At 49.6% G+C, this 25607-nt stretch overlaps 66 non-coding genes and 4 pseudogenes across 66 annotated transcripts; all 70 read right to left on the minus strand.

Moving 5' to 3' along the window:
- Positions 1-209: 209 nt before the first annotated feature.
- Positions 210-328, minus strand: LOC149763403 (5S ribosomal RNA). Its single transcript, XR_016404951.1, has one exon. It is a non-coding gene; the product is annotated as a 5S ribosomal RNA (ribosomal RNA).
- A 246-nt stretch (positions 329-574) lies between these two features.
- On the minus strand, positions 575-693 carry LOC149763404 (5S ribosomal RNA). Its single transcript, XR_016402469.1, has one exon. It is a non-coding gene; the product is annotated as a 5S ribosomal RNA (ribosomal RNA).
- A 247-nt stretch (positions 694-940) lies between these two features.
- LOC149763405 (5S ribosomal RNA) lies at positions 941-1059 on the minus strand. The gene has a single exon (XR_016410770.1). It is a non-coding gene; the product is annotated as a 5S ribosomal RNA (ribosomal RNA).
- Positions 1060-1286: 227 nt separating this feature from the next.
- LOC149763406 (5S ribosomal RNA) lies at positions 1287-1405 on the minus strand. The gene has a single exon (XR_016410771.1). It is a non-coding gene; the product is annotated as a 5S ribosomal RNA (ribosomal RNA).
- Positions 1406-1651: 246 nt separating this feature from the next.
- Positions 1652-1770, minus strand: LOC149763407 (5S ribosomal RNA). The gene has a single exon (XR_016410772.1). It is a non-coding gene; the product is annotated as a 5S ribosomal RNA (ribosomal RNA).
- A 227-nt stretch (positions 1771-1997) lies between these two features.
- On the minus strand, positions 1998-2116 carry LOC149763408 (5S ribosomal RNA). The gene has a single exon (XR_016410773.1). It is a non-coding gene; the product is annotated as a 5S ribosomal RNA (ribosomal RNA).
- A 246-nt stretch (positions 2117-2362) lies between these two features.
- On the minus strand, positions 2363-2481 carry LOC149763409 (5S ribosomal RNA). Its single transcript, XR_016410775.1, has one exon. It is a non-coding gene; the product is annotated as a 5S ribosomal RNA (ribosomal RNA).
- A 246-nt stretch (positions 2482-2727) lies between these two features.
- On the minus strand, positions 2728-2846 carry LOC149763410 (5S ribosomal RNA). Its single transcript, XR_016403231.1, has one exon. It is a non-coding gene; the product is annotated as a 5S ribosomal RNA (ribosomal RNA).
- Positions 2847-3093: 247 nt separating this feature from the next.
- Positions 3094-3212, minus strand: LOC149763411 (5S ribosomal RNA). The gene has a single exon (XR_016405379.1). It is a non-coding gene; the product is annotated as a 5S ribosomal RNA (ribosomal RNA).
- A 247-nt stretch (positions 3213-3459) lies between these two features.
- Positions 3460-3578, minus strand: LOC149763412 (5S ribosomal RNA). Its single transcript, XR_016410776.1, has one exon. It is a non-coding gene; the product is annotated as a 5S ribosomal RNA (ribosomal RNA).
- A 246-nt stretch (positions 3579-3824) lies between these two features.
- LOC149763413 (5S ribosomal RNA) lies at positions 3825-3943 on the minus strand. Its single transcript, XR_016410777.1, has one exon. It is a non-coding gene; the product is annotated as a 5S ribosomal RNA (ribosomal RNA).
- Positions 3944-4190: 247 nt separating this feature from the next.
- On the minus strand, positions 4191-4309 carry LOC149763414 (5S ribosomal RNA). Its single transcript, XR_016408800.1, has one exon. It is a non-coding gene; the product is annotated as a 5S ribosomal RNA (ribosomal RNA).
- Positions 4310-4555: 246 nt separating this feature from the next.
- Positions 4556-4674, minus strand: LOC149763415 (5S ribosomal RNA). The gene has a single exon (XR_016410778.1). It is a non-coding gene; the product is annotated as a 5S ribosomal RNA (ribosomal RNA).
- Positions 4675-4920: 246 nt separating this feature from the next.
- On the minus strand, positions 4921-5039 carry LOC149763416 (5S ribosomal RNA). The gene has a single exon (XR_016400507.1). It is a non-coding gene; the product is annotated as a 5S ribosomal RNA (ribosomal RNA).
- A 246-nt stretch (positions 5040-5285) lies between these two features.
- Positions 5286-5404, minus strand: LOC149763417 (5S ribosomal RNA; annotated as a pseudogene).
- A 246-nt stretch (positions 5405-5650) lies between these two features.
- LOC149763418 (5S ribosomal RNA) lies at positions 5651-5769 on the minus strand. Its single transcript, XR_016405365.1, has one exon. It is a non-coding gene; the product is annotated as a 5S ribosomal RNA (ribosomal RNA).
- A 246-nt stretch (positions 5770-6015) lies between these two features.
- LOC149763419 (5S ribosomal RNA) lies at positions 6016-6134 on the minus strand. The gene has a single exon (XR_016401549.1). It is a non-coding gene; the product is annotated as a 5S ribosomal RNA (ribosomal RNA).
- Positions 6135-6380: 246 nt separating this feature from the next.
- On the minus strand, positions 6381-6499 carry LOC149763420 (5S ribosomal RNA). The gene has a single exon (XR_016405397.1). It is a non-coding gene; the product is annotated as a 5S ribosomal RNA (ribosomal RNA).
- A 247-nt stretch (positions 6500-6746) lies between these two features.
- Positions 6747-6865, minus strand: LOC149763421 (5S ribosomal RNA). The gene has a single exon (XR_016407465.1). It is a non-coding gene; the product is annotated as a 5S ribosomal RNA (ribosomal RNA).
- A 246-nt stretch (positions 6866-7111) lies between these two features.
- On the minus strand, positions 7112-7230 carry LOC149763422 (5S ribosomal RNA). Its single transcript, XR_016404952.1, has one exon. It is a non-coding gene; the product is annotated as a 5S ribosomal RNA (ribosomal RNA).
- A 246-nt stretch (positions 7231-7476) lies between these two features.
- Positions 7477-7595, minus strand: LOC149763423 (5S ribosomal RNA). Its single transcript, XR_016402470.1, has one exon. It is a non-coding gene; the product is annotated as a 5S ribosomal RNA (ribosomal RNA).
- A 247-nt stretch (positions 7596-7842) lies between these two features.
- On the minus strand, positions 7843-7961 carry LOC149763424 (5S ribosomal RNA). Its single transcript, XR_016410779.1, has one exon. It is a non-coding gene; the product is annotated as a 5S ribosomal RNA (ribosomal RNA).
- Positions 7962-8188: 227 nt separating this feature from the next.
- Positions 8189-8307, minus strand: LOC149763425 (5S ribosomal RNA). Its single transcript, XR_016410780.1, has one exon. It is a non-coding gene; the product is annotated as a 5S ribosomal RNA (ribosomal RNA).
- Positions 8308-8553: 246 nt separating this feature from the next.
- On the minus strand, positions 8554-8672 carry LOC149763426 (5S ribosomal RNA). The gene has a single exon (XR_016402611.1). It is a non-coding gene; the product is annotated as a 5S ribosomal RNA (ribosomal RNA).
- Positions 8673-8919: 247 nt separating this feature from the next.
- LOC149763427 (5S ribosomal RNA) lies at positions 8920-9038 on the minus strand. The gene has a single exon (XR_016410781.1). It is a non-coding gene; the product is annotated as a 5S ribosomal RNA (ribosomal RNA).
- Positions 9039-9284: 246 nt separating this feature from the next.
- LOC149763428 (5S ribosomal RNA) lies at positions 9285-9403 on the minus strand. The gene has a single exon (XR_016410782.1). It is a non-coding gene; the product is annotated as a 5S ribosomal RNA (ribosomal RNA).
- A 247-nt stretch (positions 9404-9650) lies between these two features.
- Positions 9651-9769, minus strand: LOC149763429 (5S ribosomal RNA). Its single transcript, XR_016408801.1, has one exon. It is a non-coding gene; the product is annotated as a 5S ribosomal RNA (ribosomal RNA).
- Positions 9770-10015: 246 nt separating this feature from the next.
- LOC149763430 (5S ribosomal RNA) lies at positions 10016-10134 on the minus strand. The gene has a single exon (XR_016410783.1). It is a non-coding gene; the product is annotated as a 5S ribosomal RNA (ribosomal RNA).
- Positions 10135-10380: 246 nt separating this feature from the next.
- LOC149763431 (5S ribosomal RNA) lies at positions 10381-10499 on the minus strand. Its single transcript, XR_016400508.1, has one exon. It is a non-coding gene; the product is annotated as a 5S ribosomal RNA (ribosomal RNA).
- A 246-nt stretch (positions 10500-10745) lies between these two features.
- Positions 10746-10864, minus strand: LOC149763432 (5S ribosomal RNA; annotated as a pseudogene).
- Positions 10865-11110: 246 nt separating this feature from the next.
- LOC149763433 (5S ribosomal RNA) lies at positions 11111-11229 on the minus strand. The gene has a single exon (XR_016405366.1). It is a non-coding gene; the product is annotated as a 5S ribosomal RNA (ribosomal RNA).
- Positions 11230-11475: 246 nt separating this feature from the next.
- Positions 11476-11594, minus strand: LOC149763434 (5S ribosomal RNA). The gene has a single exon (XR_016401550.1). It is a non-coding gene; the product is annotated as a 5S ribosomal RNA (ribosomal RNA).
- Positions 11595-11840: 246 nt separating this feature from the next.
- On the minus strand, positions 11841-11959 carry LOC149763435 (5S ribosomal RNA). Its single transcript, XR_016405398.1, has one exon. It is a non-coding gene; the product is annotated as a 5S ribosomal RNA (ribosomal RNA).
- Positions 11960-12206: 247 nt separating this feature from the next.
- LOC149763436 (5S ribosomal RNA) lies at positions 12207-12325 on the minus strand. Its single transcript, XR_016407468.1, has one exon. It is a non-coding gene; the product is annotated as a 5S ribosomal RNA (ribosomal RNA).
- A 246-nt stretch (positions 12326-12571) lies between these two features.
- LOC149763437 (5S ribosomal RNA) lies at positions 12572-12690 on the minus strand. Its single transcript, XR_016404953.1, has one exon. It is a non-coding gene; the product is annotated as a 5S ribosomal RNA (ribosomal RNA).
- Positions 12691-12936: 246 nt separating this feature from the next.
- LOC149763438 (5S ribosomal RNA) lies at positions 12937-13055 on the minus strand. The gene has a single exon (XR_016402471.1). It is a non-coding gene; the product is annotated as a 5S ribosomal RNA (ribosomal RNA).
- A 247-nt stretch (positions 13056-13302) lies between these two features.
- Positions 13303-13421, minus strand: LOC149763439 (5S ribosomal RNA). The gene has a single exon (XR_016410784.1). It is a non-coding gene; the product is annotated as a 5S ribosomal RNA (ribosomal RNA).
- A 227-nt stretch (positions 13422-13648) lies between these two features.
- LOC149763440 (5S ribosomal RNA) lies at positions 13649-13767 on the minus strand. Its single transcript, XR_016410786.1, has one exon. It is a non-coding gene; the product is annotated as a 5S ribosomal RNA (ribosomal RNA).
- Positions 13768-14013: 246 nt separating this feature from the next.
- On the minus strand, positions 14014-14132 carry LOC149763441 (5S ribosomal RNA). Its single transcript, XR_016402612.1, has one exon. It is a non-coding gene; the product is annotated as a 5S ribosomal RNA (ribosomal RNA).
- Positions 14133-14379: 247 nt separating this feature from the next.
- On the minus strand, positions 14380-14498 carry LOC149763442 (5S ribosomal RNA). Its single transcript, XR_016410787.1, has one exon. It is a non-coding gene; the product is annotated as a 5S ribosomal RNA (ribosomal RNA).
- Positions 14499-14744: 246 nt separating this feature from the next.
- Positions 14745-14863, minus strand: LOC149763443 (5S ribosomal RNA). The gene has a single exon (XR_016410788.1). It is a non-coding gene; the product is annotated as a 5S ribosomal RNA (ribosomal RNA).
- A 247-nt stretch (positions 14864-15110) lies between these two features.
- On the minus strand, positions 15111-15229 carry LOC149763444 (5S ribosomal RNA). Its single transcript, XR_016408802.1, has one exon. It is a non-coding gene; the product is annotated as a 5S ribosomal RNA (ribosomal RNA).
- Positions 15230-15475: 246 nt separating this feature from the next.
- On the minus strand, positions 15476-15594 carry LOC149763445 (5S ribosomal RNA). The gene has a single exon (XR_016410789.1). It is a non-coding gene; the product is annotated as a 5S ribosomal RNA (ribosomal RNA).
- A 246-nt stretch (positions 15595-15840) lies between these two features.
- On the minus strand, positions 15841-15959 carry LOC149763446 (5S ribosomal RNA). The gene has a single exon (XR_016400509.1). It is a non-coding gene; the product is annotated as a 5S ribosomal RNA (ribosomal RNA).
- A 246-nt stretch (positions 15960-16205) lies between these two features.
- Positions 16206-16324, minus strand: LOC149763447 (5S ribosomal RNA; annotated as a pseudogene).
- A 246-nt stretch (positions 16325-16570) lies between these two features.
- On the minus strand, positions 16571-16689 carry LOC149763448 (5S ribosomal RNA; annotated as a pseudogene).
- A 246-nt stretch (positions 16690-16935) lies between these two features.
- Positions 16936-17054, minus strand: LOC149763449 (5S ribosomal RNA). The gene has a single exon (XR_016401551.1). It is a non-coding gene; the product is annotated as a 5S ribosomal RNA (ribosomal RNA).
- Positions 17055-17300: 246 nt separating this feature from the next.
- Positions 17301-17419, minus strand: LOC149763450 (5S ribosomal RNA). The gene has a single exon (XR_016401879.1). It is a non-coding gene; the product is annotated as a 5S ribosomal RNA (ribosomal RNA).
- A 247-nt stretch (positions 17420-17666) lies between these two features.
- Positions 17667-17785, minus strand: LOC149763451 (5S ribosomal RNA). Its single transcript, XR_016407469.1, has one exon. It is a non-coding gene; the product is annotated as a 5S ribosomal RNA (ribosomal RNA).
- Positions 17786-18031: 246 nt separating this feature from the next.
- On the minus strand, positions 18032-18150 carry LOC149763452 (5S ribosomal RNA). The gene has a single exon (XR_016404954.1). It is a non-coding gene; the product is annotated as a 5S ribosomal RNA (ribosomal RNA).
- A 246-nt stretch (positions 18151-18396) lies between these two features.
- On the minus strand, positions 18397-18515 carry LOC149763453 (5S ribosomal RNA). Its single transcript, XR_016402472.1, has one exon. It is a non-coding gene; the product is annotated as a 5S ribosomal RNA (ribosomal RNA).
- Positions 18516-18762: 247 nt separating this feature from the next.
- LOC149763454 (5S ribosomal RNA) lies at positions 18763-18881 on the minus strand. Its single transcript, XR_016410790.1, has one exon. It is a non-coding gene; the product is annotated as a 5S ribosomal RNA (ribosomal RNA).
- A 227-nt stretch (positions 18882-19108) lies between these two features.
- Positions 19109-19227, minus strand: LOC149763455 (5S ribosomal RNA). The gene has a single exon (XR_016410791.1). It is a non-coding gene; the product is annotated as a 5S ribosomal RNA (ribosomal RNA).
- Positions 19228-19473: 246 nt separating this feature from the next.
- LOC149763456 (5S ribosomal RNA) lies at positions 19474-19592 on the minus strand. The gene has a single exon (XR_016410792.1). It is a non-coding gene; the product is annotated as a 5S ribosomal RNA (ribosomal RNA).
- Positions 19593-19819: 227 nt separating this feature from the next.
- LOC149763457 (5S ribosomal RNA) lies at positions 19820-19938 on the minus strand. Its single transcript, XR_016410793.1, has one exon. It is a non-coding gene; the product is annotated as a 5S ribosomal RNA (ribosomal RNA).
- A 246-nt stretch (positions 19939-20184) lies between these two features.
- Positions 20185-20303, minus strand: LOC149763458 (5S ribosomal RNA). Its single transcript, XR_016410794.1, has one exon. It is a non-coding gene; the product is annotated as a 5S ribosomal RNA (ribosomal RNA).
- A 246-nt stretch (positions 20304-20549) lies between these two features.
- Positions 20550-20668, minus strand: LOC149763459 (5S ribosomal RNA). The gene has a single exon (XR_016403232.1). It is a non-coding gene; the product is annotated as a 5S ribosomal RNA (ribosomal RNA).
- Positions 20669-20915: 247 nt separating this feature from the next.
- LOC149763460 (5S ribosomal RNA) lies at positions 20916-21034 on the minus strand. Its single transcript, XR_016405380.1, has one exon. It is a non-coding gene; the product is annotated as a 5S ribosomal RNA (ribosomal RNA).
- A 247-nt stretch (positions 21035-21281) lies between these two features.
- LOC149763461 (5S ribosomal RNA) lies at positions 21282-21400 on the minus strand. Its single transcript, XR_016410795.1, has one exon. It is a non-coding gene; the product is annotated as a 5S ribosomal RNA (ribosomal RNA).
- A 246-nt stretch (positions 21401-21646) lies between these two features.
- LOC149763462 (5S ribosomal RNA) lies at positions 21647-21765 on the minus strand. The gene has a single exon (XR_016410797.1). It is a non-coding gene; the product is annotated as a 5S ribosomal RNA (ribosomal RNA).
- A 247-nt stretch (positions 21766-22012) lies between these two features.
- On the minus strand, positions 22013-22131 carry LOC149763463 (5S ribosomal RNA). Its single transcript, XR_016408803.1, has one exon. It is a non-coding gene; the product is annotated as a 5S ribosomal RNA (ribosomal RNA).
- A 246-nt stretch (positions 22132-22377) lies between these two features.
- LOC149763464 (5S ribosomal RNA) lies at positions 22378-22496 on the minus strand. The gene has a single exon (XR_016410798.1). It is a non-coding gene; the product is annotated as a 5S ribosomal RNA (ribosomal RNA).
- A 246-nt stretch (positions 22497-22742) lies between these two features.
- On the minus strand, positions 22743-22861 carry LOC149763465 (5S ribosomal RNA). The gene has a single exon (XR_016404955.1). It is a non-coding gene; the product is annotated as a 5S ribosomal RNA (ribosomal RNA).
- Positions 22862-23107: 246 nt separating this feature from the next.
- On the minus strand, positions 23108-23226 carry LOC149763466 (5S ribosomal RNA). Its single transcript, XR_016402473.1, has one exon. It is a non-coding gene; the product is annotated as a 5S ribosomal RNA (ribosomal RNA).
- Positions 23227-23473: 247 nt separating this feature from the next.
- On the minus strand, positions 23474-23592 carry LOC149763467 (5S ribosomal RNA). The gene has a single exon (XR_016410799.1). It is a non-coding gene; the product is annotated as a 5S ribosomal RNA (ribosomal RNA).
- A 227-nt stretch (positions 23593-23819) lies between these two features.
- On the minus strand, positions 23820-23938 carry LOC149763468 (5S ribosomal RNA). The gene has a single exon (XR_016410800.1). It is a non-coding gene; the product is annotated as a 5S ribosomal RNA (ribosomal RNA).
- Positions 23939-24184: 246 nt separating this feature from the next.
- On the minus strand, positions 24185-24303 carry LOC149763469 (5S ribosomal RNA). Its single transcript, XR_016410801.1, has one exon. It is a non-coding gene; the product is annotated as a 5S ribosomal RNA (ribosomal RNA).
- Positions 24304-24530: 227 nt separating this feature from the next.
- Positions 24531-24649, minus strand: LOC149763470 (5S ribosomal RNA). Its single transcript, XR_016410803.1, has one exon. It is a non-coding gene; the product is annotated as a 5S ribosomal RNA (ribosomal RNA).
- A 246-nt stretch (positions 24650-24895) lies between these two features.
- Positions 24896-25014, minus strand: LOC149763471 (5S ribosomal RNA). The gene has a single exon (XR_016410804.1). It is a non-coding gene; the product is annotated as a 5S ribosomal RNA (ribosomal RNA).
- A 246-nt stretch (positions 25015-25260) lies between these two features.
- Positions 25261-25379, minus strand: LOC149763472 (5S ribosomal RNA). Its single transcript, XR_016403233.1, has one exon. It is a non-coding gene; the product is annotated as a 5S ribosomal RNA (ribosomal RNA).
- Positions 25380-25607: the final 228 nt, after the last annotated feature.

Consider the following 25607-nt stretch of genomic DNA (forward strand, 5'->3'; position numbering starts at 1 on the left):
AGCAGACCTCGACGGCCCGAGACATTCGCGCTGCCGGGGCCGTTCTGGCGTACGATTCAACACGCTGTTCCGCTATGCGGCATGGCACCGCCAGTCTCCGGACTCAGTTTATTTTCGGGGGAAAAAAATTATCCGAAGAGGAAAAGCCAAAAGCCGAAAAATAAAAAATAAATGTTATCAAAAAATAAAAAAGCGGGCAAAAAATAAAAGGGGTGCAACACGAGGACTTCCCAGGGCGTCACCCATCCTAGTACTACTCTCGCCCAAGCACGCTTAACTGCGGAGTTCTGATGGGATCCGGTGCATTAGTGCTGGTATGATCGCACCCATGACATGCCCTTCGAAACTCCCTTTTATGACAAAGCAGCAGACCTCGACGGCCCGAGACATTCGCGCTGCCGAGGCCGTTCTGGCGTAGGATTCAATGCGCTGTTCCGCTATGCGGCATGGCACCGCGAGTCTCCGGACTCAGTTTATTTTCGAGGGAAAAAAATTATCCGAAGAGGAAAAGCCAAAAGCCAAAAAATTAAAAATAAATGTTATCAAAAAAGAAAAAAGCGGGCAAAAAATAAAAGGGGGGCAACACGAGGACTTCCCAGGGGGTCACCCATCCTAGTACTACTCTCGCCCAAGCACGCTTAACTGCGGAGTTCTGATGGGATCCGGTGCATTAGTGCTGGTATGATCGCACCCATGATATGCCCTTCGAAACTCCCTTTTATGACAAAGCAGCAGACCTCGACGGCCTGAGACATTCGCGCTGCCAGGGCCGTTCTGGCGTAGGATTCAACGCGCTGGTCCCGCTATGCGGCATGGCACCGCCAGTCTCCGGACCCAGTTTATTGTCGGGGGAAAAAAATTATCCGAAGAGGAAAAGCCAAAAGCCAAAAAATTAAAAATAAATATTATCAAAAAATAAAAAAGCGGGCAAAAAATAAAAGGGGTGCAACACGAGGACTTCCCAGGGGGTCACCCATCCTAGTACTACTCTCGCCCAAGCACGCTTAACTGCGGAGTTCTGATGGGATCCGGTGCATTAGTGCTGGTATGATCGCACCCATGACATGCCCTTCGAAACTCCCTTTTATGACAAAGCAGCAGACCTCGACGGCCCGAGACATTCGCGCTGCCGGGGCCGTTCTGGCGTAGGATTCAACGCGCTGTTCCGCTATGCGGCATGGCACCGCCAGTCTCCGGACTCAGTTTATTTTCGGGGGAAAAAAATTATCCGAAGAGGAAAAGCCAAAAGCCGAAAAATAAAAAATAAATGTTATCAAAAAATAAAAGGGGTGCAACACGAGGACTTCCCAGGGGGTCACCCATCCTAGTACTACTCTCGCCCAAGCACGCTTAACTGCGGAGTTCTGATGGGATCCGGTGCATTAGTGCTGGTATGATCGCACCCAAGACATGCCCTTCGAAACTCCCTTTTATGGCAAAGTAGCAGACCTCGACGGCCCGAGACATTCGCGCTGCCGGGGCCGTTCTGGCGTAGGATTCAACACGCTGTTCCGCTATGCGGCATGGCACCGCCAGTCTCCGGACTCAGTTTATTTTCGGGGGAAAAAAATTATCCGAAGAGGAAAAGCCAAAAGCCGAAAAATAAAAAATAAATGTTCTCAAAAAATAAAAAAGCGGGCAAAAAATAAAAGGGGTGCAACACGAGGACTTCCCAGGGGGTCACCCATCCTAGTACTACTCTCGCCCAAGCACGCTTAACTGCGGAGTTCTGATGGGATCCGGTGCATTAGTGCTGGTATGATCGCACCCATGACATGCCCTTCGAAACTCCCTTTTATGACAAAGCAGCAGACCTCGACGGCCCGAGACATTCGCGCTGCCGGGGCCGTTCTGGCGTAGGATTCAACGCGCTGTTCCGCTATGCGGCATGGCACCGCCAGTCTCCGGACTCAGTTTATTTTCGGGGGAAAAAAATTATCCGAAGAGGAAAAGCCAAAAGCCGAAAAATAAAAAATAAATGTTATCAAAAAATAAAAGGGGTGCAACACGAGGACTTCCCAGGGGGTCACCCATCCTAGTACTACTCTCGCCCAAGCACGCTTAACTGCGGAGTTCTGATGGGATCCGGTGCATTAGTGCTGGTATGATCGCACCCAAGACATGCCCTTCGAAAATCCCTTTTATGACAAAGTAGCAGACCTCGACGGCCCGAGACATTCGCGCTGCCGGGGCCGTTCTGGCGTAGGATTCAACACGCTGTTCCGCTATGCGGCATGGCACCGCCAGTCTCCGGACCCAGTTTATTGTCGGGGGAAAAAAATTATCCGAAGAGAAAAAGCCAAAAGCCAAAAAATTAAAAATAAATATTATCAAAAAATAAAAAAGCGGGCAAAAAATAAAAGGGGTGCAACACGAGGACTTCCCAGGGGGTCACCCATCCTAGTACTACTCTCGCCCAAGCACGCTTAACTGCGGAGTTCTGATGGGATCCGGTGCATTAGTGCTGGTATGATCGCACCCATGACATGCCCTTCGAAACTCCCTTTTATGACAAAGCAGCAGACCTCGACGGCCCGAGACATTCGCGCTGCCGGGGCCGTTCTGGCGTAGGATTCAACGCGCTGTTCCGCTATGCGGCATGGCACCGCCAGTCTCCGGACTCAGTTTATTTTCGGGGGAAAAAAATTATCCGAAGAGGAAAAGCCAAAAGCCGAAAAATAAAAAATAAATGTTATCAAAAAATAAAAAAGCGGGCAAAAAATAAAAGGGGTGCAACACGAGGACTTCCCAGGGGGTCACCCATCCTAGTACTACTCTCGCCCAAGCACGCTTAACTGTGGAGTTCTGATGGGATCCGGTGCATTAGTGCTGGTATGATCGCACCCATGACATGCCCTTCGAAACTCCCTTTTATGACAAAGCAGCAGACCTCGACGGCCCGAGACATTCGCGCTGCCGGGGCCGTTCTGGCGTAGGATTCAACGCGCTGTTCCGCTATGCGGCATGGCACCGCCAGTCTCCGGACTCAGTTTATTTTCGGGGGAAAAAAATTATCCGAAGAGGAAAAGCCAAAAGCCGAAAAATTAAAAATAAATATTATCAAAAAATAAAAAAGTGGAGAAAAAAATAAAAAGGGTGCAACACGAGGACTTCCCAGGGGGTCACCCATCCTAGTGCTACTCTCGCCCAAGCACGCTTAACTGCGGAGTTCTGATGGGATCCGGTGCATTAGTGCTGGTATGATCACACCCATGACATGCCCTTCGAAACTCCCTTTTATGACAAAGCAGCAGACCTCGACGGCCCGAGACATTCGCGCTGCCGGGGCCGTTCTGGCGTAGGATTCAACGCGCTGTTCCGCTATGCGGCATGACACCGCGAGTCTCCGGACTCAGTTTATTTTCGAGGGAAAAAAAATTATCCGAAGAGGAAAAGCCAAAAGCCGAAAAATTAAAAATAAATATTATCAAAAAATAAAAAAGCGGGCAAAAAATAAAAGGGGTGCAACACGAGGACTTCCCAGGGGGTCACCCATCCTAGTACTACTCTCGCCCAAGCACGCTTAACTGCGGAGTTCTGATGGGATCCGGTGCATTAGTGCTGGTATGATCGCACCCATGACATGCCCATCGAAACACCCTTTTATGACAAAGCAGCAGACCTCGACGGCCCGAGACATTCGCGCTGCCGGGGCCGTTCTGGCGTAGGATTCAATGCGCTGTTCCGCTATGCGGCATGGCACCGCGAGTCTCCGGACTCAGTTTATTTTCGAGGGAAAAAAATTATCCGAAGAGGAAAAGCCAAAAGCCAAAAAATTAAAAATAAATGTTATCAAAAAAGAAAAAAGCGGGCAAAAAATAAAAGGGGTGCAACACGAGGACTTCCCAGGGGGTCACCCATCCTAGTACTACTCTCGCCCAAGCACGCTTAACTGCGGAGTTCTGATGGGATCCGGTGCATTAGTGCTGGTATGATCGCACCCATGATATGCCCTTCGAAACTCCCTTTTATGACAAAGCAGCAGACCTCGACGGCCCGAGACATTCGCGCTGCCGGGGCCGTTCTGGCGTAGGATTCAACGCGCTGGTCCCGCTATGCGGCATGGCACCGCCAGTCTCCGGACCCAGTTTATTGTCGGGGGAAAAAAATTATCCGAAGAGGAAAAGCCAAAAGCCAAAAAATTAAAAATAAATATTATCAAAAAATAAAAAAGCGGGCAAAAAATAAAAAGGGTGCAACATGAGGACTTCCTAGGGGGTCACCCATCCTAGTACTACTCTCGCCCAAGCACGCTTAACTGCGGAGTTCTGATAGGATCCGGTGCATTAGTGCTGGTATGATCGCACCCAAGACATGCCCTTCGAAACTCCCTTTTATGACAAAGTAGCAGACCTCGACGGCCCGAGACATTCGCGCTGCCGGGGCCGTTCTAGCGTAGGATTCAACACGCTGTTCCGCTTTGCGGCATGGCACCGCCAGTCTCCGGACTCAGTTTATTTTCGGGGGAAAAAAATTATCCGAAGAGGAAAAGCCAAAAGCCGAAAAATAAAAAATAAATGTTATCAAAAAATAAAAAAGGGGGCAAAAAATAAAAGGGGTGCAACACGAGGACTTCCCAGGGGGTCACCCATCCTAGTACTACTCTCGCCCAAGCACGCTTAACTGCGGAGTTCTGATGGGATCCGGTGCATTAGTGCTGGTATGATCGCACCCATGACATGCCCTTCGAAACTCCCTTTTATGACAAAGCAGCAGACCTCGACGGCCCGAGACATTCGCGCTGCCGGGGCCGTTCTGGCGTAGGATTCAACGCGCTGTTCCGCTATGCGGCATGGCACCGCCAGTCTCCGGACTCAGTTTATTTTCGGGGGAAAAAAATTATCCGAAGAGGAAAAGCCAAAAGCCGAAAAATAAAAAATAAATGTTATCAAAAAATAAAAAAGCGGGCAAAAAATAAAAGGGGTGCAACACGAGGACTTCCCAGGGGGTCACCCATTCTAGTACTACTCTCGCCCAAGCACGCTTAACTGCGGAGTTCTGATGGGATCCGGTGCATTAGTGCTGGTATGATCGCACCCATGACATGCCCTTCGAAACTCCCTTTTATGACAAAGCAGCAGACCTCGACGGCCCGAGACATTCGCGCTGCCGGGGCCGTTCTGGCGTAGGATTCAACGCGCTGTTCCGCTATGCGGCATGGCACCGCCAGTCTCCGGACTCAGTTTATTTTCGGGGGGAAAAAATTATCCGAAGAGGAAAAGCCAAAAGCCAAAAAATTAAAAATAAATATTATCAAAAAATAAAAAAGCGGGCAAAAAATAAAAAGGGTGCAACACGAGGACTTCCCAGGGGGTCACCCATCCTAGTACTTCTCTCGCCCAAGCACGCCTAACTGCGGAGTTATGATGGGATCCGGTGCATTAGTGCTGGTATGATCGCACCCATGACATGCCCTTCGAAACTCCCTTTTATGACAAAGCAGCAGACCGCGACGGCCCGAGACATTCGTGCTGCCGGGGCCGTTCTGGCGTAGGATTCAACGCGCTGTTCCGCTATGCGGCATGGCACCGCCAGTCTCCGGACTCAGTTTATTTTCGGGGGGAAAAAATTATCCGAAGAGGAAAAGCCAAAAGCCAAAAAATTAAAAATAAATATTATCAAAAAATAAAAAAGCGGGCAAAAAATAAAAAGGGTGCAACACGAGGACTTCCAAGGGGGTCACCCATCCTAGTACTTCTCTCGCCCAAGCACGCTTAACTGCGGAGTTCTGATGGGATCCGGAGCATTAGTGCTGGTATGATCGCACCCATGACATGCCCTTCGAAACTCCCTTTTATGACAAAGCAGCAGACCTCGACGGCCCGAGATATTCGCGCTGCCGGGGCCGTTCTGGCGTTGGATTCAACGCGCTGTTTCGCTATGCGGCATGGCACCGCGAGTCTCCGGACTCAGTTTATTTTCGGGGGAAAAAAATTATCCGAAGAGGAAAAGCCAAAAGCCGAAAAATTAAAAATAAATATTATCAAAAAATAAAAAAGCGGGCAAAAAATAAAAGGGGTGCAACACGAGGACTTCCCAGGGGGTCACCCATCCTAATACTACTCTCGCCCAAGCACGCTTAACTGCGGAGTTCTGATGGGATCCGGTGCATTAGTGCTGGTATGATCGCACCCATGACATGTCCATCGAAACACCCTTTTATGACAAAGCAGCAGACCTCGACGGCCCGAGACATTCGCGCTGCCGGGGCCGTTCTGGCGTAGGATTCAATGCGCTGTTCCGCTATGCGGCATGGCACCGCGAGTCTCCGGACTCAGTTTATTTTCGAGGGAAAAAAATTATCCGAAGAGGAAAAGCCAAAAGCCAAAAAATTAAAAATAAATGTTATCAAAAAAGAAAAAAGCGGGCAAAAAATAAAAGGGGTGCAACACGAGGACTTCCCAGGGGGTCACCCATCCTAGTACTACTCTTGCCCAAGCACGCTTAACTGCGGAGTTCTGATGGGATCCGGTGCATTAGTGCTGGTATGATCGCACCAATGATATGCCCTTCGAAACTCCCTTTTATGACAAAGCAGCAGACCTCGACGGCCCGAGACATTCGCGCTGCCGGGGCCGTTCTGGCGTAGGATTCAACGTGCTGGTCCCGCTATGCGGCATGGCACCGCCAGTCTCCGGACCCAGTTTATTGTCGGGGGAAAAAAATTATCCGAAGAGGAAAAGCCAAAAGCCAAAAAATTAAAAATAAATATTATCAAAAAATAAAAAAGCGGGCAAAAAATAAAAAGGGTGCAACATGAGGACTTCCCAGGGGGTCACCCATCCTAGTACTACTCTCGCCCAAGCACGCTTAACTGCGGAGTTCTGATAGGATCCGGTGCATTAGTGCTGGTATGATCGCACCCAAGACATGCCCTTCGAAACTCCCTTTTATGACAAAGTAGCAGACCTCGACGGCCCGAGACATTCGCGCTGCCGGGGCCGTTCTGGCGTACGATTCAACACGCTGTTCCGCTATGCGGCATGGCACCGCCAGTCTCCGGACTCAGTTTATTTTCGGGGGAAAAAAATTATCCGAAGAGGAAAAGCCAAAAGCCGAAAAATAAAAAATAAATATTATCAAAAAATAAAAAAGCGGGCAAAAAATAAAAGGGGTGCAACACGAGGACTTCCCAGGGCGTCACCCATCCTAGTACTACTCTCGCCCAAGCACGCTTAACTGCGGAGTTCTGATGGGATCCGGTGCATTAGTGCTGGTATGATCGCACCCATGACATGCCCTTCGAAACTCCCTTTTATGACAAAGCAGCAGACCTCGACGGCCCGAGACATTCGCGCTGCCGAGGCCGTTCTGGCGTAGGATTCAATGCGCTGTTCCGCTATGCGGCATGGCACCGCGAGTCTCCGGACTCAGTTTATTTTCGAGGGAAAAAAATTATCCGAAGAGGAAAAGCCAAAAGCCAAAAAATTAAAAATAAATGTTATCAAAAAAGAAAAAAGCGGGCAAAAAATAAAAGGGGGGCAACACGAGGACTTCCCAGGGGGTCACCCATCCTAGTACTACTCTCGCCCAAGCACGCTTAACTGCGGAGTTCTGATGGGATCCGGTGCATTAGTGCTGGTATGATCGCACCCATGATATGCCCTTCGAAACTCCCTTTTATGACAAAGCAGCAGACCTCGACGGCCTGAGACATTCGCGCTGCCAGGGCCGTTCTGGCGTAGGATTCAACGCGCTGGTCCCGCTATGCGGCATGGCACCGCCAGTCTCCGGACCCAGTTTATTGTCGGGGGAAAAAAATTATCCGAAGAGGAAAAGCCAAAAGCCAAAAAATTAAAAATAAATATTATCAAAAAATAAAAAAGCGGGCAAAAAATAAAAGGGGTGCAACACGAGGACTTCCCAGGGGGTCACCCATCCTAGTACTACTCTCGCCCAAGCACGCTTAACTGCGGAGTTCTGATGGGATCCGGTGCATTAGTGCTGGTATGATCGCACCCATGACATGCCCTTCGAAACTCCCTTTTATGACAAAGCAGCAGACCTCGACGGCCCGAGACATTCGCGCTGCCGGGGCCGTTCTGGCGTAGGATTCAACGCGCTGTTCCGCTATGCGGCATGGCACCGCCAGTCTCCGGACTCAGTTTATTTTCGGGGGAAAAAAATTATCCGAAGAGGAAAAGCCAAAAGCCGAAAAATAAAAAATAAATGTTATCAAAAAATAAAAGGGGTGCAACACGAGGACTTCCCAGGGGGTCACCCATCCTAGTACTACTCTCGCCCAAGCACGCTTAACTGCGGAGTTCTGATGGGATCCGGTGCATTAGTGCTGGTATGATCGCACCCAAGACATGCCCTTCGAAACTCCCTTTTATGACAAAGTAGCAGACCTCGACGGCCCGAGACATTCGCGCTGCCGGGGCCGTTCTGGCGTAGGATTCAACACGCTGTTCCGCTATGCGGCATGGCACCGCCAGTCTCCGGACTCAGTTTATTTTCGGGGGAAAAAAATTATCCGAAGAGGAAAAGCCAAAAGCCAAAAAATTAAAAATAAATGTTATCAAAAAAGAAAAAAGCGGGCAAAAAATAAAAGGGGTGCAACACGAGGACTTCCCAGGGGGCCACCCATCCTAGTACTACTCTCGCCCAAGCACGCTTAACTGCGGAGTTCTGATGGGATCCGGTGCATTAGTGCTGGTATGATCACACCCATGACATGCCCTTCGAAACTCCCTTTTATGACAAAGCAGCAGACCTCGACGGCCCGAGACATTCGCGCTGCCGGGGCCGTTCTGGCGTAGGATTCAACGCGCTGTTCCGCTATGCGGCATGACACCGCGAGTCTCCGGACTCAGTTTATTTTCGGGGGAAAAAAAATTATCCGAAGAGGAAAAGCCAAAAGCCGAAAAATTAAAAATAAATATTATCAAAAAATAAAAAAGCGGGCAAAAAATAAAAGGGGTGCAACACGAGGACTTCCCAGGGGGTCACCCATCCTAGTACTACTCTCGCCCAAGCACGCTTAACTGCGGAGTTCTGATGGGATCCGGTGCATTAGTGCTGGTATGATCGCACCCATGACATGCCCATCGAAACACCCTTTTATGACAAAGCAGCAGACCTCGACGGCCCGAGACATTCGCGCTGCCGGGGCCGTTCTGGCGTAGGATTCAATGCGCTGTTCCGCTATGCGGCATGGCACCGCGAGTCTCCGGACTCAGTTTATTTTCGAGGGAAAAAAATTATCCGAAGAGGAAAAGCCAAAAGCCAAAAAATTAAAAATAAATGTTATCAAAAAAGAAAAAAGCGGGCAAAAAATAAAAGGGGTGCAACACGAGGACTTCCCAGGGGGTCACCCATCCTAGTACTACTCTCGCCCAAGCACGCTTAACTGCGGAGTTCTGATGGGATCCGGTGCATTAGTGCTGGTATGATCGCACCCATGATATGCCCTTCGAAACTCCCTTTTATGACAAAGCAGCAGACCTCGACGGCCCGAGACATTCGCGCTGCCGGGGCCGTTCTGGCGTAGGATTCAACGCGCTGGTCCCGCTATGCGGCATGGCACCGCCAGTCTCCGGACCCAGTTTATTGTCGGGGGAAAAAAATTATCCGAAGAGGAAAAGCCAAAAGCCAAAAAATTAAAAATAAATATTATCAAAAAATAAAAAAGCGGGCAAAAAATAAAAAGGGTGCAACATGAGGACTTCCTAGGGGGTCACCCATCCTAGTACTACTCTCGCCCAAGCACGCTTAACTGCGGAGTTCTGATAGGATCCGGTGCATTAGTGCTGGTATGATCGCACCCAAGACATGCCCTTCGAAACTCCCTTTTATGACAAAGTAGCAGACCTCGACGGCCCGAGACATTCGCGCTGCCGGGGCCGTTCTAGCGTAGGATTCAACACGCTGTTCCGCTTTGCGGCATGGCACCGCCAGTCTCCGGACTCAGTTTATTTTCGGGGGAAAAAAATTATCCGAAGAGGAAAAGCCAAAAGCCGAAAAATAAAAAATAAATGTTATCAAAAAATAAAAAAGGGGGCAAAAAATAAAAGGGGTGCAACACGAGGACTTCCCAGGGGGTCACCCATCCTAGTACTACTCTCGCCCAAGCACGCTTAACTGCGGAGTTCTGATGGGATCCGGTGCATTAGTGCTGGTATGATCGCACCCATGACATGCCCTTCGAAACTCCCTTTTATGACAAAGCAGCAGACCTCGACGGCCCGAGACATTCGCGCTGCCGGGGCCGTTCTGGCGTAGGATTCAACGCGCTGTTCCGCTATGCGGCATGGCACCGCCAGTCTCCGGACTCAGTTTATTTTCGGGGGAAAAAAATTATCCGAAGAGGAAAAGCCAAAAGCCGAAAAATAAAAAATAAATGTTATCAAAAAATAAAAAAGCGGGCAAAAAATAAAAGGGGTGCAACACGAGGACTTCCCAGGGGGTCACCCATTCTAGTACTACTCTCGCCCAAGCACGCTTAACTGCGGAGTTCTGATGGGATCCGGTGCATTAGTGCTGGTATGATCGCACCCATGACATGCCCTTCGAAACTCCCTTTTATGACAAAGCAGCAGACCTCGACGGCCCGAGACATTCGCGCTGCCGGGGCCGTTCTGGCGTAGGATTCAACGCGCTGTTCCGCTATGCGGCATGGCACCGCCAGTCTCCGGACTCAGTTTATTTTCGGGGGGAAAAAATTATCCGAAGAGGAAAAGCCAAAAGCCAAAAAATTAAAAATAAATATTATCAAAAAATAAAAAAGCGGGCAAAAAATAAAAAGGGTGCAACACGAGGACTTCCCAGGGGGTCACCCATCCTAGTACTTCTCTCGCCCAAGCACGCCTAACTGCGGAGTTATGATGGGATCCGGTGCATTAGTGCTGGTATGATCGCACCCATGACATGCCCTTCGAAACTCCCTTTTATGACAAAGCAGCAGACCGCGACGGCCCGAGACATTCGTGCTGCCGGGGCCGTTCTGGCGTAGGATTCAACGCGCTGTTCCGCTATGCGGCATGGCACCGCCAGTCTCCGGACTCAGTTTATTTTCGGGGGGAAAAAATTATCCGAAGAGGAAAAGCCAAAAGCCAAAAAATTAAAAATAAATATTATCAAAAAATAAAAAAGCGGGCAAAAAATAAAAAGGGTGCAACACGAGGACTTCCAAGGGGGTCACCCATCCTAGTACTTCTCTCGCCCAAGCACGCTTAACTGCGGAGTTCTGATGGGATCCGGAGCATTAGTGCTGGTATGATCGCACCCATGACATGCCCTTCGAAACTCCCTTTTATGACAAAGCAGCAGACCTCGACGGCCCGAGATATTCGCGCTGCCGGGGCCGTTCTGGCGTTGGATTCAACGCGCTGTTTCGCTATGCGGCATGGCACCGCGAGTCTCCGGACTCAGTTTATTTTCGGGGGAAAAAAATTATCCGAAGAGGAAAAGCCAAAAGCCGAAAAATTAAAAATAAATATTATCAAAAAATAAAAAAGCGGGCAAAAAATAAAAGGGGTGCAACACGAGGACTTCCCAGGGGGTCACCCATCCTAATACTACTCTCGCCCAAGCACGCTTAACTGCGGAGTTCTGATGGGATCCGGTGCATTAGTGCTGGTATGATCGCACCCATGACATGTCCATCGAAACACCCTTTTATGACAAAGCAGCAGACCTCGACGGCCCGAGACATTCGCGCTGCCGGGGCCGTTCTGGCGTAGGATTCAATGCGCTGTTCCGCTATGCGGCATGGCACCGCGAGTCTCCGGACTCAGTTTATTTTCGAGGGAAAAAAATTATCCGAAGAGGAAAAGCCAAAAGCCAAAAAATTAAAAATAAATGTTATCAAAAAAGAAAAAAGCGGGCAAAAAATAAAAGGGGTGCAACACGAGGACTTCCCAGGGGGTCACCCATCCTAGTACTACTCTTGCCCAAGCACGCTTAACTGCGGAGTTCTGATGGGATCCGGTGCATTAGTGCTGGTATGATCGCACCAATGATATGCCCTTCGAAACTCCCTTTTATGACAAAGCAGCAGACCTCGACGGCCCGAGACATTCGCGCTGCCGGGGCCGTTCTGGCGTAGGATTCAACGTGCTGGTCCCGCTATGCGGCATGGCACCGCCAGTCTCCGGACCCAGTTTATTGTCGGGGGAAAAAAATTATCCGAAGAGGAAAAGCCAAAAGCCAAAAAATTAAAAATAAATATTATCAAAAAATAAAAAAGCGGGCAAAAAATAAAAAGGGTGCAACATGAGGACTTCCCAGGGGGTCACCCATCCTAGTACTACTCTCGCCCAAGCACGCTTAACTGCGGAGTTCTGATAGGATCCGGTGCATTAGTGCTGGTATGATCGCACCCAAGACATGCCCTTCGAAACTCCCTTTTATGACAAAGTAGCAGACCTCGACGGCCCGAGACATTCGCGCTGCCGGGGCCGTTCTGGCGTACGATTCAACACGCTGTTCCGCTATGCGGCATGGCACCGCCAGTCTCCGGACTCAGTTTATTTTCGGGGGAAAAAAATTATCCGAAGAGGAAAAGCCAAAAGCCGAAAAATAAAAAATAAATATTATCAAAAAATAAAAAAGCGGGCAAAAAATAAAAGGGGTGCAACACGAGGACTTCCCAGGGCGTCACCCATCCTAGTACTACTCTCGCCCAAGCACGCTTAACTGCGGAGTTCTGATGGGATCCGGTGCATTAGTGCTGGTATGATCGCACCCATGACATGCCCTTCGAAACTCCCTTTTATGACAAAGCAGCAGACCTCGACGGCCCGAGACATTCGCGCTGCCGAGGCCGTTCTGGCGTAGGATTCAATGCGCTGTTCCGCTATGCGGCATGGCACCGCGAGTCTCCGGACTCAGTTTATTTTCGAGGGAAAAAAATTATCCGAAGAGGAAAAGCCAAAAGCCAAAAAATTAAAAATAAATGTTATCAAAAAAGAAAAAAGCGGGCAAAAAATAAAAGGGGGGCAACACGAGGACTTCCCAGGGGGTCACCCATCCTAGTACTACTCTCGCCCAAGCACGCTTAACTGCGGAGTTCTGATGGGATCCGGTGCATTAGTGCTGGTATGATCGCACCCATGATATGCCCTTCGAAACTCCCTTTTATGACAAAGCAGCAGACCTCGACGGCCTGAGACATTCGCGCTGCCAGGGCCGTTCTGGCGTAGGATTCAACGCGCTGGTCCCGCTATGCGGCATGGCACCGCCAGTCTCCGGACCCAGTTTATTGTCGGGGGAAAAAAATTATCCGAAGAGGAAAAGCCAAAAGCCAAAAAATTAAAAATAAATATTATCAAAAAATAAAAAAGCGGGCAAAAAATAAAAGGGGTGCAACACGAGGACTTCCCAGGGGGTCACCCATCCTAGTACTACTCTCGCCCAAGCACGCTTAACTGCGGAGTTCTGATGGGATCCGGTGCATTAGTGCTGGTATGATCGCACCCATGACATGCCCTTCGAAACTCCCTTTTATGACAAAGCAGCAGACCTCGACGGCCCGAGACATTCGCGCTGCCGGGGCCGTTCTGGCGTAGGATTCAACGCGCTGTTCCGCTATGCGGCATGGCACCGCCAGTCTCCGGACTCAGTTTATTTTCGGGGGAAAAAAATTATCCGAAGAGGAAAAGCCAAAAGCCGAAAAATAAAAAATAAATGTTATCAAAAAATAAAAGGGGTGCAACACGAGGACTTCCCAGGGGGTCACCCATCCTAGTACTACTCTCGCCCAAGCACGCTTAACTGCGGAGTTCTGATGGGATCCGGTGCATTAGTGCTGGTATGATCGCACCCAAGACATGCCCTTCGAAACTCCCTTTTATGACAAAGTAGCAGACCTCGACGGCCCGAGACATTCGCGCTGCCGGGGCCGTTCTGGCGTAGGATTCAACACGCTGTTCCGCTATGCGGCATGGCACCGCCAGTCTCCGGACTCAGTTTATTTTCGGGGGAAAAAAATTATCCGAAGAGGAAAAGCCAAAAGCCAAAAAATTAAAAATAAATGTTATCAAAAAAGAAAAAAGCGGGCAAAAAATAAAAGGGGTGCAACACGAGGACTTCCCAGGGGGCCACCCATCCTAGTACTACTCTCGCCCAAGCACGCTTAACTGCGGAGTTCTGATGGGATCCGGTGCATTAGTGCTGGTATGATCACACCCATGACATGCCCTTCGAAACTCCCTTTTATGACAAAGCAGCAGACCTCGACGGCCCGAGACATTCGCGCTGCCGGGGCCGTTCTGGCGTAGGATTCAACGCGCTGTTCCGCTATGCGGCATGACACCGCGAGTCTCCGGACTCAGTTTATTTTCGGGGGAAAAAAAATTATCCGAAGAGGAAAAGCCAAAAGCCGAAAAATTAAAAATAAATATTATCAAAAAATAAAAAAGCGGGCAAAAAATAAAAGGGGTGCAACACGAGGACTTCCCAGGGGGTCACCCATCCTAGTACTACTCTCGCCCAAGCACGCTTAACTGCGGAGTTCTGATGGGATCCGGTGCATTAGTGCTGGTATGATCGCACCCATGACATGCCCATCGAAACACCCTTTTATGACAAAGCAGCAGACCTCGACGGCCCGAGACATTCGCGCTGCCGGGGCCGTTCTGGCGTAGGATTCAATGCGCTGTTCCGCTATGCGGCATGGCACCGCGAGTCTCCGGACTCAGTTTATTTTCGAGGGAAAAAAATTATCCGAAGAGGAAAAGCCAAAAGCCAAAAAATTAAAAATAAATGTTATCAAAAAAGAAAAAAGCGGGCAAAAAATAAAAGGGGTGCAACACGAGGACTTCCCAGGGGGTCACCCATCCTAGTACTACTCTCGCCCAAGCACGCTTAACTGCGGAGTTCTGATGGGATCCGGTGCATTAGTGCTGGTATGATCGCACCCATGATATGCCCTTCGAAACTCCCTTTTATGACAAAGCAGCAGACCTCGACGGCCCGAGACATTCGCGCTGCCGGGGCCGTTCTGGCGTAGGATTCAACGCGCTGGTCCCGCTATGCGGCATGGCACCGCCAGTCTCCGGACCCAGTTTATTGTCGGGGGAAAAAAATTATCCGAAGAGGAAAAGCCAAAAGCCAAAAAATTAAAAATAAATATTATCAAAAAATAAAAAAGCGGGCAAAAAATAAAAAGGGTGCAACATGAGGACTTCCTAGGGGGTCACCCATCCTAGTACTACTCTCGCCCAAGCACGCTTAACTGCGGAGTTCTGATAGGATCCGGTGCATTAGTGCTGGTATGATCGCACCCAAGACATGCCCTTCGAAACTCCCTTTTATGACAAAGTAGCAGACCTCGACGGCCCGAGACATTCGCGCTGCCGGGGCCGTTCTAGCGTAGGATTCAACACGCTGTTCCGCTTTGCGGCATGGCACCGCCAGTCTCCGGACTCAGTTTATTTTCGGGGGAAAAAAATTATCCGAAGAGGAAAAGCCAAAAGCCGAAAAATAAAAAATAAATGTTATCAAAAAATAAAAAAGGGGGCAAAAAATAAAAGGGGTGCAACACGAGGACTTCCCAGGGGGTCACCCATCCTAGTACTACTCTCGCCCAAGCACGCTTAACTGCGGAGTTCTGATGGGATCCGGTGCATTAGTGCTGGTATGATCGCACCCATGACATGCCCTTCGAAACTCCCTTTTATGACAAAGCAGCAGACCTCGACGGCCCGAGACATTCGCGCTGCCGGGGCCGTTCTGGCGTAGGATTCAACGCGCTGTTCCGCTATGCGGCATGGCACCGCCAGTCTCCGGACTCAGTTTATTTTCGGGGGAAAAAAATTATCCGAAGAGGAAAAGCCAAAAGCCGAAAAATAAAAAATAAATGTTATCAAAAAATAAAAAAGCGGGCAAAAAATAAAAGGGGTGCAACACGAGGACTTCCCAGGGGGTCACCCATTCTAGTACTACTCTCGCCCAAGCACGCTTAACTGCGGAGTTCTGATGGGATCCGGTGCATTAGTGCTGGTATGATCGCACCCATGACATGCCCTTCGAAACTCCCTTTTATGACAAAGCAGCAGACCTCGACGGCCCGAGACATTCGCGCTGCCGGGGCCGTTCTGGCGTAGGATTCAACGCGCTGTTCCGCTATGCGGCATGGCACCGCCAGTCTCCGGACTCAGTTTATTTTCGGGGGGAAAAAATTATCCGAAGAGGAAAAGCCAAAAGCCAAAAAATTAAAAATAAATATTATCAAAAAATAAAAAAGCGGGCAAAAAATAAAAAGGGTGCAACACGAGGACTTCCCAGGGGGTCACCCATCCTAGTACTTCTCTCGCCCAAGCACGCCTAACTGCGGAGTTATGATGGGATCCGGTGCATTAGTGCTGGTATGATCGCACCCATGACATGCCCTTCGAAACTCCCTTTTATGACAAAGCAGCAGACCGCGACGGCCCGAGACATTCGTGCTGCCGGGGCCGTTCTGGCGTAGGATTCAACGCGCTGTTCCGCTATGCGGCATGGCACCGCCAGTCTCCGGACTCAGTTTATTTTCGGGGGGAAAAAATTATCCGAAGAGGAAAAGCCAAAAGCCAAAAAATTAAAAATAAATATTATCAAAAAATAAAAAAGCGGGCAAAAAATAAAAAGGGTGCAACACGAGGACTTCCCAGGGGGTCACCCATCCTAGTACTTCTCTCGCCCAAGCACGCCTAACTGCGGAGTTATGATGGGATCCGGTGCATTAGTGCTGGTATGATCGCACCCAAGACATGCCCTTCGAAACTCCCTTTTATGACAAAGTAGCAGACCTCGACGGCCCGAGACATTCGCGCTGCCGGGGCCGTTCTAGCGTAGGATTCAACACGCTGTTCCGCTTTGCGGCATGGCACCGCCAGTCTCCGGACTCAGTTTATTTTCGGGGGAAAAAAATTATCCGAAGAGGAAAAGCCAAAAGCCGAAAAATAAAAAATAAATGTTATCAAAAAATAAAAAAGGGGGCAAAAAATAAAAGGGGTGCAACACGAGGACTTCCCAGGGGGTCACCCATCCTAATACTACTCTCGCCCAAGCACGCTTAACTGCGGAGTTCTGATGGGATCCGGTGCATTAGTGCTGGTATGATCGCACCCATGACATGCCCATCGAAACACCCTTTTATGACAAAGCAGCAGACCTCGACGGCCCGAGACATTCGCGCTGCCGGGGCCGTTCTGGCGTAGGATTCAATGCGCTGTTCCGCTATGCGGCATGGCACCGCGAGTCTCCGGACTCAGTTTATTTTCGAGGGAAAAAAATTATCCGAAGAGGAAAAGCCAAAAGCCAAAAAATTAAAAATAAATGTTATCAAAAAAGAAAAAAGCGGGCAAAAAATAAAAGGGGTGCAACACGAGGACTTCCCAGGGGGTCACCCATCCTAGTACTACTCTCGCCCAAGCACGCTTAACTGCGGAGTTCTGATGGGATCCGGTGCATTAGTGCTGGTATGATCGCACCAATGATATGCCCTTCGAAACTCCCTTTTATGACAAAGCAGCAGACCTCGACGGCCCGAGACATTCGCGCTGCCGGGGCCGTTCTGGCGTAGGATTCAACGTGCTGGTCCCGCTATGCGGCATGGCACCGCCAGTCTCCGGACCCAGTTTATTGTCGGGGGAAAAAAATTATCCGAAGAGGAAAAGCCAAAAGCCAAAAAATTAAAAATAAATATTATCAAAAAATAAAAAAGCGGGCAAAAAATAAAAAGGGTGCAACATGAGGACTTCCCAGGGGGTCACCCATCCTAGTACTACTCTCGCCCAAGCACGCTTAACTGCGGAGTTCTGATAGGATCCGGTGCATTAGTGCTGGTATGATCGCACCCAAGACATGCCCTTCGAAACTCCCTTTTATGACAAAGTAGCAGACCTCGACGGCCCGAGACATTCGCGCTGCCGGGGCCGTTCTGGCGTACGATTCAACACGCTGTTCCGCTATGCGGCATGGCACCGCCAGTCTCCGGACTCAGTTTATTTTCGGGGGAAAAAAATTATCCGAAGAGGAAAAGCCAAAAGCCGAAAAATAAAAAATAAATGTTATCAAAAAATAAAAAAGCGGGCAAAAAATAAAAGGGGTGCAACACGAGGACTTCCCAGGGCGTCACCCATCCTAGTACTACTCTCGCCCAAGCACGCTTAACTGCGGAGTTCTGATGGGATCCGGTGCATTAGTGCTGGTATGATCGCACCCATGACATGCCCTTCGAAACTCCCTTTTATGACAAAGCAGCAGACCTCGACGGCCCGAGACATTCGCGCTGCCGAGGCCGTTCTGGCGTAGGATTCAATGCGCTGTTCCGCTATGCGGCATGGCACCGCGAGTCTCCGGACTCAGTTTATTTTCGAGGGAAAAAAATTATCCGAAGAGGAAAAGCCAAAAGCCAAAAAATTAAAAATAAATGTTATCAAAAAAGAAAAAAGCGGGCAAAAAATAAAAGGGGGGCAACACGAGGACTTCCCAGGGGGTCACCCATCCTAGTACTACTCTCGCCCAAGCACGCTTAACTGCGGAGTTCTGATGGGATCCGGTGCATTAGTGCTGGTATGATCGCACCCATGATATGCCCTTCGAAACTCCCTTTTATGACAAAGCAGCAGACCTCGACGGCCTGAGACATTCGCGCTGCCAGGGCCGTTCTGGCGTAGGATTCAACGCGCTGGTCCCGCTATGCGGCATGGCACCGCCAGTCTCCGAACCCAGTTTATTGTCGGGGGAAAAAAATTATCCGAAGAGGAAAAGCCAAAAGCCAAAAAATTAAAAATAAATATTATCAAAAAATAAAAAAGCGGGCAAAAAATAAAAGGGGTGCAACACGAGGACTTCCCAGGGGGTCACCCATCCTAGTACTACTCTCGCCCAAGCACGCTTAACTGCGGAGTTCTGATGGGATCCGGTGCATTAGTGCTGGTATGATCGCACCCATGACATGCCCTTCGAAACTCCCTTTTATGACAAAGCAGCAGACCTCGACGGCCCGAGACATTCGCGCTGCCGGGGCCGTTCTGGCGTAGGATTCAACGCGCTGTTCCGCTATGCGGCATGGCACCGCCAGTCTCCGGACTCAGTTTATTTTCGGGGGAAAAAAATTATCCGAAGAGGAAAAGCCAAAAGCCGAAAAATAAAAAATAAATGTTATCAAAAAATAAAAGGGGTGCAACACGAGGACTTCCCAGGGGGTCACCCATCCTAGTACTACTCTCGCCCAAGCACGCTTAACTGCGGAGTTCTGATGGGATCCGGTGCATTAGTGCTGGTATGATCGCACCCAAGACATGCCCTTCGAAACTCCCTTTTATGACAAAGTAGCAGACCTCGATGGCCCGAGACATTCGCGCTGCCGGGGCCGTTCTGGCGTAGGATTCAACACGCTGTTCCGCTATGCGGCATGGCACCGCCAGTCTCCGGACTCAGTTTATTTTCGGGGGAAAAAAATTATCCGAAGAGGAAAAGCCAAAAGCCGAAAAATAAAAAATAAATGTTATCAAAAAATAAAAAAGCGGGCAAAAAATAAAAGGGGTGCAACACGAGGACTTCCCAGGGGGTCACCCATCCTAGTACTACTCTCGCCCAAGCACGCTTAACTGCGGAGTTCTGATGGGATCCGGTGCATTAGTGCTGGTATGATCGCACCCATGACATGCCCTTCGAAACTCCCTTTTATGACAAAGCAGCAGACCTCGACGGCCCGAGACATTCGCGCTGCCGGGGCCGTTCTGGCGTAGGATTCAACGCGCTGTTCCGCTATGCGGCATGGCACCGCCAGTCTCCGGACTCAGTTTATTTTCGGGGGAAAAAAATTATCCGAAGAGGAAAAGCCAAAAGCCGAAAAATAAAAAATAAATGTTATCAAAAAATAAAAGGGGTGCAACACGAGGACTTCCCAGGGGGTCACCCATCCTAGTACTACTCTCGCCCAAGCACGCTTAACTGCGGAGTTCTGATGGGATCCGGTGCATTAGTGCTGGTATGATCGCACCCAAGACATGCCCTTCGAAAATCCCTTTTATGACAAAGTAGCAGACCTCGACGGCCCGAGACATTCGCGCTGCCGGGGCCGTTCTGGCGTAGGATTCAACACGCTGTTCCGCTATGCGGCATGGCACCGCCAGTCTCCGGACCCAGTTTATTGTCGGGGGAAAAAAATTATCCGAAGAGAAAAAGCCAAAAGCCAAAAAATTAAAAATAAATATTATCAAAAAATAAAAAAGCGGGCAAAAAATAAAAGGGGTGCAACACGAGGACTTCCCAGGGGGTCACCCATCCTAGTACTACTCTCGCCCAAGCACGCTTAACTGCGGAGTTCTGATGGGATCCGGTGCATTAGTGCTGGTATGATCGCACCCATGACATGCCCTTCGAAACTCCCTTTTATGACAAAGCAGCAGACCTCGACGGCCCGAGACATTCGCGCTGCCGGGGCCGTTCTGGCGTAGGATTCAACGCGCTGTTCCGCTATGCGGCATGGCACCGCCAGTCTCCGGACTCAGTTTATTTTCGGGGGAAAAAAATTATCCGAAGAGGAAAAGCCAAAAGCCGAAAAATAAAAAATAAATGTTATCAAAAAATAAAAAAGCGGGCAAAAAATAAAAGGGGTGCAACACGAGGACTTCCCAGGGGGTCACCCATCCTAGTACTACTCTCGCCCAAGCACGCTTAACTGTGGAGTTCTGATGGGATCCGGTGCATTAGTGCTGGTATGATCGCACCCATGACATGCCCTTCGAAACTCCCTTTTATGACAAAGCAGCAGACCTCGACGGCCCGAGACATTCGCGCTGCCGGGGCCGTTCTGGCGTAGGATTCAACGCGCTGTTCCGCTATGCGGCATGGCACCGCCAGTCTCCGGACTCAGTTTATTTTCGGGGGAAAAAAATTATCCGAAGAGGAAAAGCCAAAAGCCGAAAAATTAAAAATAAATATTATCAAAAAATAAAAAAGTGGAGAAAAAAATAAAAAGGGTGCAACACGAGGACTTCCCAGGGGGTCACCCATCCTAGTGCTACTCTCGCCCAAGCACGCTTAACTGCGGAGTTCTGATGGGATCCGGTGCATTAGTGCTGGTATGATCACACCCATGACATGCCCTTCGAAACTCCCTTTTATGACAAAGCAGCAGACCTCGACGGCCCGAGACATTCGCGCTGCCGGGGCCGTTCTGGCGTAGGATTCAACGCGCTGTTCCGCTATGCGGCATGACACCGCGAGTCTCCGGACTCAGTTTATTTTCGGGGGAAAAAAAATTATCCGAAGAGGAAAAGCCAAAAGCCGAAAAATTAAAAATAAATATTATCAAAAAATAAAAAAGCGGGCAAAAAATAAAAGGGGTGCAACACGAGGACTTCCCAGGGGGTCACCCATCCTAGTACTACTCTCGCCCAAGCACGCTTAACTGCGGAGTTCTGATGGGATCCGGTGCATTAGTGCTGGTATGATCGCACCCATGACATGCCCATCGAAACACCCTTTTATGACAAAGCAGCAGACCTCGACGGCCCGAGACATTCGCGCTGCCGGGGCCGTTCTGGCGTAGGATTCAATGCGCTGTTCCGCTATGCGGCATGGCACCGCGAGTCTCCGGACTCAGTTTATTTTCGAGGGAAAAAAATTATCCGAAGAGGAAAAGCCAAAAGCCAAAAAATTAAAAATAAATGTTATCAAAAAAGAAAAAAGCGGGCAAAAAATAAAAGGGGTGCAACACGAGGACTTCCCAGGGGGTCACCCATCCTAGTACTACTCTCGCCCAAGCACGCTTAACTGCGGAGTTCTGATGGGATCCGGTGCATTAGTGCTGGTATGATCGCACCCATGATATGCCCTTCGAAACTCCCTTTTATGACAAAGCAGCAGACCTCGACGGCCCGAGACATTCGCGCTGCCGGGGCCGTTCTGGCGTAGGATTCAACGCGGTGGTCCCGCTATGCGGCATGGCACCGCCAGTCTCCGGACCCAGTTTATTGTCGGGGGAAAAAAATTATCCGAAGAGGAAAAGCCAAAAGCCAAAAAATTAAAAATAAATATTATCAAAAAATAAAAAAGCGGGCAAAAAATAAAAAGGGTGCAACATGAGGACTTCCTAGGGGGTCACCCATCCTAGTACTACTCTCGCCCAAGCACGCTTAACTGCGGAGTTCTGATAGGATCCGGTGCATTAGTGCTGGTATGATCGCACCCAAGACATGCCCTTCGAAACTCCCTTTTATGACAAAGTAGCAGACCTCGACGGCCCGAGACATTCGCGCTGCCGGGGCCGTTCTAGCGTAGGATTCAACACGCTGTTCCGCTTTGCGGCATGGCACCGCCAGTCTCCGGACTCAGTTTATTTTCGGGGGAAAAAAATTATCCGAAGAGGAAAAGCCAAAAGCCGAAAAATAAAAAATAAATGTTATCAAAAAATAAAAAAGGGGGCAAAAAATAAAAGGGGTGCAACACGAGGACTTCCCAGGGGGTCACCCATCCTAGTACTACTCTCGCCCAAGCACGCTTAACTGCGGAGTTCTGATGGGATCCGGTGCATTAGTGCTGGTATGATCGCACCCATGACATGCCCTTCGAAACTCCCTTTTATGACAAAGCAGCAGACCTCGACGGCCCGAGACATTCGCGCTGCCGGGGCCGTTCTGGCGTAGGATTCAACGCACTGTTCCGCTATGCGGCATGGCACCGCCAGTCTCCGGACTCAGTTTATTTTCGGGGGAAAAAAATTATCCGAAGAGGAAAAGCCAAAAGCCGAAAAATAAAAAATAAATGTTATCAAAAAATAAAAAAGCGGGCAAAAAATAAAAGGGGTGCAACACGAGGACTTCCCAGGGCGTCACCCATCCTAGTACTACTCTCGCCCAAGCACGCTTAACTGCGGAGTTCTGATGGGATCCGGTGCATTAGTGCTGGTATGATCGCACCCATGACATGCCCTTCGAAACTCCCTTTTATGACAAAGCAGCAGACCTCGACGGCCCGAGACATTCGCGCTGCCGAGGCCGTTCTGGCGTAGGATTCAATGCGCTGTTCCGCTATGCGGCATGGCACCGCGAGTCTCCGGACTCAGTTTATTTTCGAGGGAAAAAAATTATCCGAAGAGGAAAAGCCAAAAGCCAAAAAATTAAAAATAAATGTTATCAAAAAAGAAAAAAGCGGGCAAAAAATAAAAGGGGGGCAACACGAGGACTTCCCAGGGGGTCACCCATCCTAGTACTACTCTCGCCCAAGCACGCTTAACTGCGGAGTTCTGATGGGATCCGGTGCATTAGTGCTGGTATGATCGCACCCATGATATGCCCTTCGAAACTCCCTTTTATGACAAAGCAGCAGACCTCGACGGCCTGAGACATTCGCGCTGCCAGGGCCGTTCTGGCGTAGGATTCAACGCGCTGGTCCCGCTATGCGGCATGGCACCGCCAGTCTCCGAACCCAGTTTATTGTCGGGGGAAAAAAATTATCCGAAGAGGAAAAGCCAAAAGCCAAAAAATTAAAAATAAATATTATCAAAAAATAAAAAAGCGGGCAAAAAATAAAAGGGGTGCAACACGAGGACTTCCCAGGGGGTCACCCATCCTAGTACTACTCTCGCCCAAGCACGCTTAACTGCGGAGTTCTGATGGGATCCGGTGCATTAGTGCTGGTATGATCGCACCCATGACATGCCCTTCGAAACTCCCTTTTATGACAAAGCAGCAGACCTCGACGGCCCGAGACATTCGCGCTGCCGGGGCCGTTCTGGCGTAGGATTCAACGCGCTGTTCCGCTATGCGGCATGGCACCGCCAGTCTCCGGACTCAGTTTATTTTCGGGGGAAAAAAATTATCCGAAGAGGAAAAGCCAAAAGCCGAAAAATAAAAAATAAATGTTATCAAAAAATAAAAGGGGTGCAACACGAGGACTTCCCAGGGGGTCACCCATCCTAGTACTACTCTCGCCCAAGCACGCTTAACTGCGGAGTTCTGATGGGATCCGGTGCATTAGTGCTGGTATGATCGCACCCAAGACATGCCCTTCGAAACTCCCTTTTATGACAAAGTAGCAGACCTCGATGGCCCGAGACATTCGCGCTGCCGGGGCCGTTCTGGCGTAGGATTCAACACGCTGTTCCGCTATGCGGCATGGCACCGCCAGTCTCCGGACTCAGTTTATTTTCGGGGGAAAAAAATTATCCGAAGAGGAAAAGCCAAAAGCCGAAAAATAAAAAATAAATGTTATCAAAAAATAAAAAAGCGGGCAAAAAATAAAAGGGGTGCAACACGAGGACTTCCCAGGGGGTCACCCATCCTAGTACTACTCTCGCCCAAGCACGCTTAACTGCGGAGTTCTGATGGGATCCGGTGCATTAGTGCTGGTATGATCGCACCCATGACATGCCCTTCGAAACTCCCTTTTATGACAAAGCAGCAGACCTCGACGGCCCGAGACATTCGCGCTGCCGGGGCCGTTCTGGCGTAGGATTCAACGCGCTGTTCCGCTATGCGGCATGGCACCGCCAGTCTCCGGACTCAGTTTATTTTCGGGGGAAAAAAATTATCCGAAGAGGAAAAGCCAAAAGCCGAAAAATAAAAAATAAATGTTATCAAAAAATAAAAGGGGTGCAACACGAGGACTTCCCAGGGGGTCACCCATCCTAGTACTACTCTCGCCCAAGCACGCTTAACTGCGGAGTTCTGATGGGATCCGGTGCATTAGTGCTGGTATGATCGCACCCAAGACATGCCCTTCGAAAATCCCTTTTATGACAAAGTAGCAGACCTCGACGGCCCGAGACATTCGCGCTGCCGGGGCCGTTCTGGCGTAGGATTCAACACGCTGTTCCGCTATGCGGCATGGCACCGCCAGTCTCCGGACCCAGTTTATTGTCGGGGGAAAAAAATTATCCGAAGAGAAAAAGCCAAAAGCCAAAAAATTAAAAATAAATATTATCAAAAAATAAAAAAGCGGGCAAAAAATAAAAGGGGTGCAACACGAGGACTTCCCAGGGGGTCACCCATCCTAGTACTACTCTCGCCCAAGCACGCTTAACTGCGGAGTTCTGATGGGATCCGGTGCATTAGTGCTGGTATGATCGCACCCATGACATGCCCTTCGAAACTCCCTTTTATGACAAAGCAGCAGACCTCGACGGCCCGAGACATTCGCGCTGCCGGGGCCGTTCTGGCGTAGGATTCAACGCGCTGTTCCGCTATGCGGCATGGCACCGCCAGTCTCCGGACTCAGTTTATTTTCGGGGGAAAAAAATTATCCGAAGAGGAAAAGCCAAAAGCCGAAAAATAAAAAATAAATGTTATCAAAAAATAAAAAAGCGGGCAAAAAATAAAAGGGGTGCAACACGAGGACTTCCCAGGGGGTCACCCATCCTAGTACTACTCTCGCCCAAGCACGCTTAACTGTGGAGTTCTGATGGGATCCGGTGCATTAGTGCTGGTATGATCGCACCCATGACATGCCCTTCGAAACTCCCTTTTATGACAAAGCAGCAGACCTCGACGGCCCGAGACATTCGCGCTGCCGGGGCCGTTCTGGCGTAGGATTCAACGCGCTGTTCCGCTATGCGGCATGGCACCGCCAGTCTCCGGACTCAGTTTATTTTCGGGGGAAAAAAATTATCCGAAGAGGAAAAGCCAAAAGCCGAAAAATTAAAAATAAATATTATCAAAAAATAAAAA

The sequence above is a fragment of the Phoenix dactylifera genome, chromosome 4 (genome assembly GCF_051530095.1).
Source record: "Phoenix dactylifera cultivar Ajwa chromosome 4, Ajwa_hap1_PhDact_Kaust_v1.1, whole genome shotgun sequence".
Classification (NCBI taxonomy): domain Eukaryota; kingdom Viridiplantae; phylum Streptophyta; class Magnoliopsida; order Arecales; family Arecaceae; genus Phoenix; species Phoenix dactylifera.